The sequence below is a fragment of the Protopterus annectens genome, chromosome 1.part1, assembly GCF_019279795.1.
Source record: "Protopterus annectens isolate FY-2018-M chromosome 1.part1, PAN1.0, whole genome shotgun sequence".
In the NCBI taxonomy this organism is placed as follows: Eukaryota; Metazoa; Chordata; order Ceratodontiformes; family Protopteridae; genus Protopterus; species Protopterus annectens.
In genome coordinates, this window is record NC_056726.1 from 1,681,459,800 (window position 1) to 1,681,472,911 (window position 13,112).

The window sequence follows — 13,112 nt, forward strand, 5'->3', positions numbered from 1 at the left end:
CCGGCTTCGGCTGGTGTCGCACTTCACCCGACATCATCACTGCAGTTTTCGGTTATAAAGGCATCAGCCGACGCCATCTTCCTCAGTCTTTCTTGCCGCGTGGCGCCCGAAGCAGAAGCTGTTCGCAAGTGCCGGTCGGTCAGATCCAGAGATTACTACTACCGAATACTACTTCGAAGACTTCTAAAAAGCTAAGTACCCCGTTGGGGACTCTTTCTTGCCTCAGCCGATGTCAGAGAAAGTTAATAACTGTTTATCTTGTGGGAAACAAATACCTCATAAGGATTTCCACTCCTACTGCATACATTGTTTACAGTAGCTGTTTGGGTTATATCTTGCCCATGGCATGACCACCAGCCAGTTTTTTAAAGCTTCAGGGAACTTTCCACATATAACCTGCCAGAGACAATTCTTCTGTCTCTGTTAAGTATGCAGTACTTCAAATACCATTGATTTCCATTTTGTAGTAATTGCTTTTTGGTAACCAATATCATTAAACTTGGTAACCCCTTACTGTGTGAGTATTTCAGATCTTGCATCCTAATAAAAAAAAGAATTATTTCCTCAGTTGCAACTATTTTGCACTTCCAACATTTTTGACCAAGTATTCTGTAGGGAATTTTTAAAATGTCAACTCATTACATTTCCCCCCAAAAAACATACCAGTTATCTCTTCTTTCCCCTATCCATTCCTCCAGCATTAGCTACCTAACCGAAGAAATTTTTTCTAAAGTCTGCACTGTCAGTAGGACCATGACACTGAGAGTAGTACATATTGGTCATACCTTCTAGAAGTATGTTAATTTCTGATGTGGCCCTCCAGTCCTTGCATGTTTTGAGCTCATCCTCACCTAATGAAGGCTGAAGCTCATGTTATCTTCCTCTTCAAATCAAAGGAGGCCTGGAGAAAGTACTCCCCCTGACTGTCTCCCTGGGGTGAATGCACCACAGGTGTAGAGTACGACCCATTCTGTAGTTTGACAAGAGCATGATACTGTTGAGATTGATAAATATTTTGACACCATGGCACAGATTGGTAATAGTTGAGTCTTAGGACTGCCCTTTCATTGGTTACTCTTGGCTCTACCATAGTTTAGCAGCCCAGGCTGAGTACATTTCCACCAGGCTTTCCTATCCCATGGTTCATTCTTTAGTGCCTGGACTTCAGCTACATATCTGAGGATTGGTGGGAACTGAAACCACAAATGTGGGAAAGCACCCTTAGGGAGCATGGATTAACACTGGCACAATGCCCAGTTCAGACTTTTCATTTCACCTTACTGACTTGCCAGTTATGCTTCAAAGTACCAGATCCCGTTCCTCGATCTTTTGCACATGGCCATCACATGCTGATTTCCCACTTGAACCTGTCCCTGCTGGAGCTAGTCCGAGGGGTCAAGAATTACTCCCACTTGGGATCCACTGAAGAGTCTGATGACATGGAAGTCGTGTTCCCTGAGATGGCATAGAGCTGTGGTCGCATCTCACTCTACATCTACCACCTGCTGTCAGGTTACCCTTGTTTGGATTAGCATTACTGCTCATGAAGTTCTTTTATGAACTGGGATTTTATGTATTCCCCCCCCCCAAAAAAAAAAATAAAAACACCATAACAGTCTTTGGATACCTCCCAAAGGAGTCTGCTTTCAAAGATAACACAAATACAGCTTAGAAAAAGCATGACTCTGCTTTTCGTATCTCAGAAAGGATGGTTGCTCTTTATAAGCTGTTAGCTAAATGGAGAGCAGTCTTGACCAGGCACCCGTACAATAATTTCTACTGTTCTGTTCAGAACTCAGACACTGTAGTTTTTTTTTTCCCACCAGACAAAGAGCATAATGTCTTAGGAAATGATGATTGCTTACTCCTCTGCCAAGCTATGGCTCTGAGACAGTGTCCTCCCTAAGGTGTAAAGTACTGGAGAAGTTTACCTCTTGCCTAAGTCTTCGTGAAAGAAGATGTGGTTAAGAATCTCAGTATTTGGCTCATGTTTGAGCTTCCTTGTATGCTACTGGAAGTTAAACTGTGCTAATGCCTCGACTAAGAGCACAGACTTGGCTTTGTGCCTGCACTAGATTGCCTACTGGAGTTTTCTCCAAAATCAGAGCTTAGAAATTCTATTCTGAATTCACATTACATGGAGACTCTTTCTGACCGACCTTCTCGATTTTAGTTGCTCTTTGTTGATGAGGTTATTCCCACTAAGCCAGTGCCCTTTCTTCAGAGGAGACTCAAGGTGGTATTCATTCTAAGGGAAATTTAGCCGGGACATCGGGGGAACTTCCCCTACTCCTTTTTCTATAAGTGTCTAATGCATCAGAGATACTTCAGGTACAGCTAACCTTGGGTAAGACAGTGATTTAGGTCATAGCCCTGCTATAGGTCCCTAACCATCTCCCAAGACTCACAGTCCACATTCCTAAGCACCCTGGAGAATATTAGGGTCCAACCTAACACTCTCATACTGGGTGACTTCAACTACCCCTCCATTAACTGGGAAAACTACTCATGTACCAATACACTTGCCCAACTTTTCCTGGAATTCATTAAATTCCAATGCCCTGGACCAGCTTATTCTTACCCCCACTAGAGGTAGCAACATCTTTGACCTGGTCATTACTAACATGGGTGACCGTTGCTCTACACCAGTAGTCAACTACTCACTGGTTTGATATGATCACAAGCTAATCACCTTGGAAATCCACATCCCCCTACCCCACAAAGGTAACCACCATGAAAAACTTCTCCAAAGTTAACTTTGGGTTCCTAAAAACAGAGATGGCTAACTTCACAGCACCCATACAACTGGAGAATAGTTGCATGACCGCTGAATCATACACCAATGCACTGTACAACCATACACAAATGCATGTATCTCCCCATACCCAATAGAAACAAGATGCTGTCTTCCAAAAAAAGGAAGTCAATCTGTTGGTCCCCTGCCATAAACAAACTCTACAACAGGAGGAGGAAACTGATGCAGAGTAAGGTGAAGTCCCAAGACTAACTCCCTCATCAACCTCAACAAAAAGTTGTGATCCGTTCTCAAATCCTCTAAAGCTAGCTATGAAAACAGAATTGCAGCAGATAGTAAAGACAGCCACAAGGCCTTCTATAGTTATGTAAAGAATCTCCACGGCAGTTCCCAGATTTGCTCTGAGCTACTGCACAATGGTACCTCCTATACCAAGCCAACAGATATTGCCAGTATACCGACCGACAGATTAATTGCCAACTTTACTCCTCTCTTGCCCCCCAAAGGATCAATCACCATACCAACAGATTGCCAGGCACCCAGTATTCCTGCTGCACAGGTTAAAACAGCACTGTCGAAGGCCAAGAATGCAGCTTCTATAGGACCTGACAGTATCCCTGGCTGTGTTCTACATGAACTACGGAATGAACTGGCACCTCACCTGTATGCCCTGTTCAATCACAGCCTCACCTCAGGCTTTGTCCCTACCGAATGGTGCACTGCTACAGTCATCCCTCCATATAAAGGAGGAGCGACTATAGACCCTGGGAACTATCGCCCCATTAGCTTGACGAGTCTGATATGCAACGCTATGGAACGCATCATCATGGATCTAACAAACAAGGATATAGGGAATCCCCAAACTCTAGATCCCACAAAGTTTGGTTTTGTGAAGGGTAGATTGTGCCTGCTCAACTTGGTCGACGACTTTGAGTCAGTCACCAGAGCTGTGTATGAAGGCAAGGTGGTTCCTGTAGCCTACCTTGATCTGGCCAAGGCCTTTGATACCATTCCCCACTCAGGGATCATAGAAAAACTCACTACGCTAGGTATCAACCCCTATGCCACTAGGTGGGTTGCAAACTGGCTCACAGAACCCACAGTGTGAAAGTAGCTGACTCCAAGTCAGACTGCTGACCAGTCATGAGTGGATTCCTACAGAGTTTGGCCCTGAGTCCTCTTCTGTTTGGTATCTACTTCTCTGAAGTCTGAGCCAACACGAAGGGGCTCTGGCTGACGAAGTTTGCAGACGATTGCAAGTTGGGAGCTATTATTAACTCCCCAAGTGATGTTGACATCCTACAGAAAGGCCTCACTGAGACCAACAGCTCTTGTCAGAACCATGGCCTTAAGCTCAATGCCATAAAATGTGTCCTCATCCCCTTTGGGAAAAACCCAGTTCCTATGAATTACCGCATCGATGGTAGTCCACTGAACACAGAAGGCATTATGACAGATCTGGGAACACAGATTGACAGCAACCTCTCTTTTGACCACCACATTGCCACTGTGGTCAGAAAGTCCTTCTGTGTGGCACATCTCATTACTAAGGGTTTTGCATCCAGAAAGAAAGAGGATGTTCTTCGTCTTCCATTGCTGCAGTCCTGACTATTGGGTATAGTCCGCGTCCAGTCGGCCCGAATACCAGAGTATAAGGCTGACGTCGGTCAGGGCGCATTAGACTGGCGTCAGTACGTCAGGGTACTAATGCGCATGACCGACGTCATATCCTCAGTCTTTTTTGCCGCATGGTCCGATGCAGAAGCAGTTTTGCGAGTGCAGGTTGGCGTTCTGAAATATTTCCGAAACCGGAGTTTCAGACCGAAACAGAGTTGGCTAAGTACCCCGTTGGGGAACATTTTGGTTTTTTCTTGCCTCAGTATTTTACCGGATGTCAGAAAAAGTGAATAACTGTATTTCTTGTGGGAAACAGATACCTCATAGGGATTATCATACCTTGTGTATACCTTGTTTAGGGCCTGAGCACGACATTGTTGGTTGCCGCTCTTGTGCTAGGTTTAACAAACGCACTATTAAGAGGAGGTTAGACTGTGCCAGGTTAGTGTTTGGGAAGCGTTGCAATTATAAAATGCCATCGGATGCTCCGACGCCCGCTTCCTCCAAGAAGCGCAAGGATAAAACAGTGAAGCCTAGGGTTGATGAACCGGCAGTCCCGGACGTCGGTTCTTTAGAAGGCTCAGTGGAGCCGGAGGTTTTGCCAGGAGTTTCCATGGAGTCCCAGGCAGAAACTATACTATTACAGGATGTGCCTTCTCAGGAGGTAGGCCAGGCTGAGGGGGCTTCTCAGGTGACTGTTCTTCCCTCTCTTCCCAAGGTAGTTAGAGCCTCTCCTTCTGTTGCCAAAACTTCTTTGAGAGGTAGGCCTAGTTCAGCTTCAGTGGGGCTTCTCCTAGCATTTCGGGTTCTGTACCTAAGAAACATATGCTTAAAATGGCAGAAGATTTGATTACTATGATTAGAGGTTCTATGCCCCCGCCTGATAAGAGGCCTAGGGTGGAACCGAGTTTGATAGTTTTGAACAGTGTTCAGAGGCTTCAGAATCTTCTGTGGAAGATATGCAGGAGTATCCTACTTATTCTGATTCTGATGTGGATGATTCCACTCCTACAGCTTCTCCGCCTGAGGATTTCTCATTTTCAGAGACTCTGCATTCCATGAGGGAGCACTTTAAATGGGAAGGCCAGGATTACTCTGATTCCAGGAAAAGGCTTAGGGAATTCTTGTTTTTCCCCAGCATAGGCCTTTAGCTATTCCTCCTGTGTTGAATGTGGTGGAAGATGTTTTGCAGAGGCTTCCCTGAACCCTGACTCTTTGCCTCCTGCTCCTGTTAAGCCTGATAGGTATTATAGGGTGCCAAGCTCATAAATATTTGTTTAAGAGTCCTAGGGGACCCAGAAACTATTTCTCAAGGGCCTAAGGGTGTAAAGGCTTCTGTGGTTAAAAATCCTGTTCCCACTGATAAAGAGGCAAGGGCTTTGGATAGGTGGGGAAAGAAAGTGTATACTTCTTCCACTCTAGCCATGAGAGCATTGAATTGTCAGTTTCACATGCTTAAATATCAGAATTATCTCCTTTCACAATTGAAATCTAAGGTGGATGCTTTGGCGGAAGGTTTTGAGTGTAAAGAGTTGCTGGATTTGGTTCACGTGTCTGAACAAGTGGGTAAGCATTCTTTGCAATGTGGTTTTGATGCTGTACAGGCCTCCTCGAGGGTGGCTGCTACCAGTTCTGTTCTTCGCAGGCATGCTTGGTTGAAGGATCAGAATTTAGCTGAGCATGTTAAGACAAGGATTTTGGATGCTCCTTTACAGTCTGATGTGTTGTTTGGATCGCCTGTGGAAGCAGTTTTAAAGAAAATGGAGGACAAAGCTAAGTCTATGCAAACTGTTAAAGATTTTTTGCAGGTGCAGCCACCAAAGTTTAGTAGAAATTGGCCTGCTAAGGGGTGGACATATCCTGCTTATGATTCCCAGTCTAGGGGTAGGTCTAGACGTGGTAGGGGCAGGGGTCAAGGTTCTTTTAGGCCTAGAACAGGAGTTCACCTGCTCAGACTTCTGGTGAGGGCAGGGTCAGTCCTTCAGTAAACAAACCCAATGACCTGTCTTTTCAGCTGCCAGCAGATTCACGTTTGGCAGCTCCTTTGGGAGGAAGACTGTCTCTTTTCAAAGAAAATTGGGATTTAATTACTCAAGACAAATGGGTGTTGGATATCATTCACCAGTTGGGAGATTTTATTTCCATACAACTCCCCTTTCAAAGTGATGTTGACATCCTACAGAAAAGGCCTCACAAGCAAGTTTCTCTGAAGTTACATAATGAGACCAACAGCTCTTGTCAGAACCATGGCCTTAAGCTCAATGCCATCGAAAATGTGTCCTCATCCCCTTTGGGAAAAACCCAGTTCCTATGAATTACCGACATAGATGGTACTTCTCCACTAAACCACCAGCTGCCAAAAGTATGCACAAAGGGGTTTCATCACACAACTTGGAAGCTCTGTGCTTGTCTTTCAAAGTGAAAAGCTACATGTCTTTGCTTTCCCACCTCTGCCTCTTCCTTCTTGCAAGGTACTATTAAGGACAGCTGGGACAGGCCAAGGCATTTTGATAGCTCCAGATTGGCCTCGGCAACACAGATTGACAGCAACCTCTCTTTTGACCACCACATTGCCACTGTGGTCAGAAAGTCCTTCTGTACTGGAAGGCAAGAAGATAGTACAGTTTTCCACCTACATTGCTTGTGTCCTAACACTTGATTCCGTGCTACAGTCTCAACCCCTCCCTCCTTCCTTATGGTTTAGGGGTGGTTGTGTGTATGAGTTTATTGCTTTATTTGTATTTAGGGGTGGCTGTGTAGGTGTCTTTTTTTGCTTATACTTTTAGCAGTTGGGACTTGTCTTTTTAGGGTCTTCTGACATCTGGGGCAAGAAAGACTGAGGATATGGCGTCGGTCATGCGCATTAGTACCCTGGCGTACTGGCGTCAGTCTAATGCGCCTGACCCGCGTCAGCCACTCTCTCTCTCATTGGGGGCCGGGGGCGGACTACTATACCCAATAGTCAGGACTGCAGCAATGGAATCCTCGAACATCTACATTTATGGTAGGTACAAAACTGTACTTTATTGTCTCCCTCTACTCTTCCCTCAGGCCATTCATAGAGTACAATGCCCCATTTGGCATGTACCTCACTAGACAGCTGCAACAACTGGATAGGCTGCAAAAGTACCTCACAAAGAGGATCCTAGGCCTTAAACAATTGTCTTATATGGACAGACTCAAAAAACTCCAACTATTCTGTCTCATATCGCCTACTCAGAGGCAATCTGTGCTTGACTTACAAAGCCATGTCTGACCATGTTAGAAATCCTACATCTAAAGAAATCCCAATCCCTGTGCACCACACGCTCCAGAGACCTCAACCTCAAAACATGCTGTTGGGACAGGTTCATAACCCAGAGACTGCCCATGCTATGGAATAGACTTCCCGTACATGTCAAGCAGAGCACCTCACTGGCCCTCTTCAAGAGAAATCTTGATGAGTGGATGGGAAATAGAAAGTTCACCCTGGGGATCACTCCAGTGGCTCTACTCGACAGAGGCACTGGGAACTAATGTCGGGTTGCACGATACCAGGGTAATCCTATGGACTAGGCTTGTAAAGGCTCCAGGGCCATTAGCCTAGTACACACCTATGAACCTGAGCTGCCACCAGTCAGGCAGATAAAACCTTGGTTTAATGTGTTATCTGAAGGATGGAGTCTTAAAAGGAAGCATGCAGTTGCCATTGCAATGGGCCTTAAAGATCTCACTTTAATCCCACTTCAAACTATTCTTCTGTGTCTATCTAACCCTAAAAGGAGGAGCAATCAATATAGGCTAAGGAAGGCACTTAAGCCTTCCATGGTCTTGAACCCTCTCCCCTTTGCCATCTAAGTTATCAGGATGACTCCACCAGCTGAACAGTCACAGTATTGTTTGAGGCTACTTATGGGTTTGCAGTTATCCAAATTTGCTTTAGCTTTCAGAGACATAACAGAAGACTTGCATATACAGGGCATGGTTACAGTCAGTACTGTCAGAGAACTCTTAAGTTCACTGAAAGGGTTCTGCAGAGAGACTAGGATATCTCTGTAGAACTGCTGTGACTAAACTCAACTGTACTTTTTAAAGGTTCTATAAAGGCTATCCCTCCTATGAATAAGGCTAGCACTACTGTTGCCTTTTTCTGTTTTTTAGCAGGATGTAACAATTGTTGACACTCCTTGGTGGCCAAGAGGAGAGGGGTGTCATGCTTTCAACCCTCTTGCATTGCAGAAAATACTTCAGTTAATTCAAAACACCTTGCACAGTCAATAGAAGTTAAGAAAACACACGAACAGCCAGTAATTCACCAGTACCTTACTTCCTTTCATGACCAAAAGAAATAGCTTTGTACTTGGATACGCGCCTCTTGGAGAAATATGTAAGTTTAAACATCACTCCAAGGGGCTTGCGTATTGACAAACTTCCTGCCACACAGTTTTTCGAAGAGAAGTCTGATCTCTTAGATTAGTGGAAACAGGCTTCTCTTTCATGCACTATCAGTTGGCTTTGTATTCTAATCAAACGTAACTTGAGAGCTCATGAAAAGTTAAAAATGGATATTTTGCATCTGCAGGACGAGGTGGTGGGGGAGTCCTGCTATAGGATGCAAACTTTGAAAGTGAATGAGAAAATCTGTAAATTAGAAGGAGAAATCATTCAGAGGAAGCGTAATAAGCTAATACGCGATTTGAAAGACTATGAGACTGGCATACTGTTTTCATGGCAACGAGAGCCTGTGCGTAGCAGGTCAAAGGTCAGGAATGGAAGTCAGAGACAACGAGGCATTTCAGCGTCTTCAACGGAAAGGAATGTTCCTAAAAATGTAACTTTCGCCAATACTTCAGCGACTGTTAGTGCAGCTGAGGTTCTCGATGGTGCCTTAGTTTCATCCAACACAGGAGATTCCTTTCAGACGAACAGTTCGAAGAAGGGAAGAAACCGCTTCAAATAATATATTGGTATGTGAAGCAGGTTTTAGCCCAGTAAATTCAGATATAGAGACTTTAATGTGTATAAATTTATCTAACTTGGAATTGGCTCATGATATGAAAAATGTTTTGTTTAAAGGTAGTAAATTCATACTGACTTTTTTTCCTTCTCTTGCTGACATATTTTGAAATCAAAGATTTCATTAGAAAGCTGTTGTTAAAGGTTTATTTTAAAAGAGAAGATGAGTCAGTTTCTGGAAGTGTTGATTTTAATGTCTGTTGCACTGATTTAGATGACAGCCTTTTGAATTTGTCCATATATGATTATGATGGGTCAGACCTCTATGAGTTGTATGATTTGTATGAAAATGATGCACAAGTAAACCATGAAAGTATTTACAACACTGGTTATGGTAAATTGATTGTGCCACATCTAAGAAATGTCAATAAGTTTACACCCAATATTAATGTACCTGCCATCTCAATTTTCTTTAAAGTTATTTTTAAAGAAATTGAAACAGCATATAAAATATTTTGTAAGGAAAAAAGATGTCATAATTTAAGCAAAAATGAATGGCAAGCTTTAAAGGAATTGAAAAAGTTTAAATCCAACTTTATATTCAAATGTGCTGATAAAGGTGGGAATTGGGTTCTCATGAACAAATTTGATTATTGTGAGATGGTTGATATTCTACTTTCTAATGGTGAGGAATATAAGAAATTGGATTATGAGCCAACCAAGATGTTTAATGATGAGTTATTATTTTTATTAGAAAAGGGAGAACGTTTGGGTTTTTTTGAACATAAAGATGTTTGTAGAATGTATATCAAAAAACCTGCTACACCCATTCTATACGCTCTGCCTAAACTACATAAAAATTTACAAAAACCACCTGGCAGGCCTATAGTTTCCGGGGATAGGTTCCTTTTTGGACAATGTAAATACTTTTTTAGATTTTCATCTGAAAGCACATTTACACAAGGTAGTAGCTCATATTTCCAATACTCAGGATCTCATCAATAGCATATCTCAAATCAAATGGCATCATGATTATTATTGGGTAACCATAGATGTTAAATCACTATATACTAACATAGACATTAGATGGGGGCTGGACTCCATCTTTGATATGTTGGGTGAAGGGCCAAGAACTAATTTTTTGGTAAGCTTTAGAGTTTTGTTTGACTCATAATTATTTTTTCTTTAATAATAGTTATTTTTTGCAGGTGAAAGGTACAGCGATGGGGGCAGCTTTTGCACCCTCATACGCTGTTATATACATGGTTTTTTTTGAAAAAACATTCATTTATCCCACTGACTTTTTTAGGAACAATGTGATATTGTATCAGCGCTTTATAGATTATCTTATTTTCATCTGTAGGGGAGATATAATTGAATTCTTTGAATTTTTTGAGGTATTAAATAGTAATGGGCACAATCTTTCTTTTTCTTATGAGTTAAATAGAACACAGATTAATTTTCTAGATCTGTCACTATTTGTAAATGGGGAAAATATAGGATTTAGGCCTTTCAGAAAATCTACTTCAGTCAACATGTTTTTGCATGCGACCAGCATGCATCCTGATCATCTATTAAAGGCATTACCTCATGGTGAATTTAAGAGAATTTCTGACCACACTAGTAACACTAGTGAAAAAGCCAATGAATTGAACAAAGTCGTGCTGAGGTTGGGTGAAAGAGGTTATAACAAATTAGCATGTAGGGATAAATTACTTGGAAAAAAAGTAGATATGATAAATTTTGAATCTAGACATGAAGATTTCACAATGGAACAGAATAAAGATTTTGAAAAGCTTTTTTATGTAACCAAGTTTACTGCTTTTTCTGATAAACTAGTGTCATTGGTTAGAAAATATTGGCATCTTGTCAGTGATGATGAATCTATTGGTCATTTATTCCCTAAACATATCACATTTTCATACAAAAGAGGGAAAAATCTCAAGGAATTGTTAAATAATAATTTAATAGAAAGGAAAGAGAATATTATAATTTCAAAGTTAGGTACCTATCCCTGTGGTTCTTGCAATATTTGTGATAAGGTTAGGAATCTGAGTGTTATTAATGATGTAAATTTTATTTCTAAACATCATTTTAGTTGTAAATCAACAGGGGTGGTTTACATTTTGGGCTGTTCATGTAAAAATATGTGGTACATAGGGCAAACAAAAAGAATGGTAAGGATACAGATTTTAGAGCATTTAAAAGATATCAGGAACCAAAATTTGGTTAGCCCTGTTGCTAAGCATTTCCAAGAGAAACATAGTGGCTCTTCTAATAGTTTAATATTCAGTATTTTGGGAAAGCCCTTCCTTCAGAGAGGAGATGACATTGTAGTAAAATTACTGGAGCTTGAAACTAGAATGATTTTTAAGTTTCACACTCTAAAGCCTAATGGCATGAATCAGGAATTAGGCATTTAATGAATTATTTACATTCAGCACACGTTCATATATTTATTTATTTATTTCATATTTTATATTTATACTTATATTTATAATAATAAGTCTATAATCAATTCGTGGTCACTTTAAAAGTTTTTTCACTGTTTAATTAATTAATTAGGAGATTTAATTGTTTAAATGAGTATGTATATAAATGTGATGTTTGCACTCAATTAATTGTGATCCTTGAAGGCGAATTGCCGAGGTACCAGATCGCTGGAAATAAAGGAAGTAAGATACTGGTGAATTACTGGCTGTTCGTGTGTTTTCAATACTTCAGTTAATATCCAGAGTGGTCCCCTCCATAGTTGAAGAGACAGCCATATCCATCTCCTGGCATGTTTGCTGTGTTAGATCAACTTTTCCTATATGACCTTGTGGCTGGGGTGCCTGAAGTGACTTGAGCTGCCGAGAAGCTTTCCAGTAAATAAACTTAACCCTAACAGGTGGAAGAACTTTTGTATACGTAAGTGGTATTTGATACCACCTCAGTTGGTCATTTTACAGGTCATCAAGCCTGTATTAGGTGCTTGTGTGTTGGGCTTCAGTCATTCCTCAAGTGGGGGGGGGGGGATTCCCAATCATGACATTGCCAAAAGCACAATTAACCCAGCATTTGCTGGTGAATCATTTCCACAGTTAAATAATGCATCCTTTGTCCACTTTTGGGGGTGGGGGAGAGACTTCCCCTTTATTGGTTTTGGGCTTCATGATTGGCAGGTTTGTCATGTCCCCTGTTTAAACATTCTAGATCAGTAATGTTGAAATTCCTGTGGAAAGGGTTTTTTTTTGTATTGGATATAATTTTTGCTGTCAAGATTCCTGAGTTGGAGGACCTTTGTAATGATTTTTCCCCCCACCACAAGTATTGGATGTCCCTTCAGAACAACTTTATTTCCACTCAAAAATAAATTTCTTAATTGTCCCTGAGCTAGTCCAGTCATCTGTTTCTTCTTTGTGAAGACAAAAACCGTTGCAGAGAGACCTTTATGCTACTGATATTCATATCCAAGTCAGGTTCTGCCTGAAGAAAATTCATGTGTTTAGATAGGTGGACCAGGTTCGTATGCTGCTTCTGTTCAATGTAAGGAAGATGTAGCTCTGTTTAAGAAAGCTCTGTCCATATGGATTGCATTATTTTATCGCATAAAATGCCTGTTTCCAGTGCCTGTTTCAAGAGTTAGTTGTTGGGATCATTCATCAGCCACTTAATCATTTATTTCTTCTATTGACTGCGGTGGTGGTGCTGCGGTAGCATTGTCACCTCACAGTATGACGTCCTGTTCGATTCTCAGCTAAAGCGTCTTCTTTGTGGAGACATGCGTGAATGGGCGTACCTTCGTTGAAGGTTGTGCGTCAGA

The 13,112-nt window shown here is 41.7% G+C and overlaps 1 protein-coding gene across 1 annotated transcript in view; it reads left to right on the top strand.

The window, feature by feature from the left end:
* Positions 1 to 13,112, top strand: part of CEP85 (centrosomal protein 85) — a 2,011,196-nt gene that overhangs the window by 1,580,237 nt on the left and 417,847 nt on the right. The gene's annotated exons all lie outside the window — the stretch shown is intronic.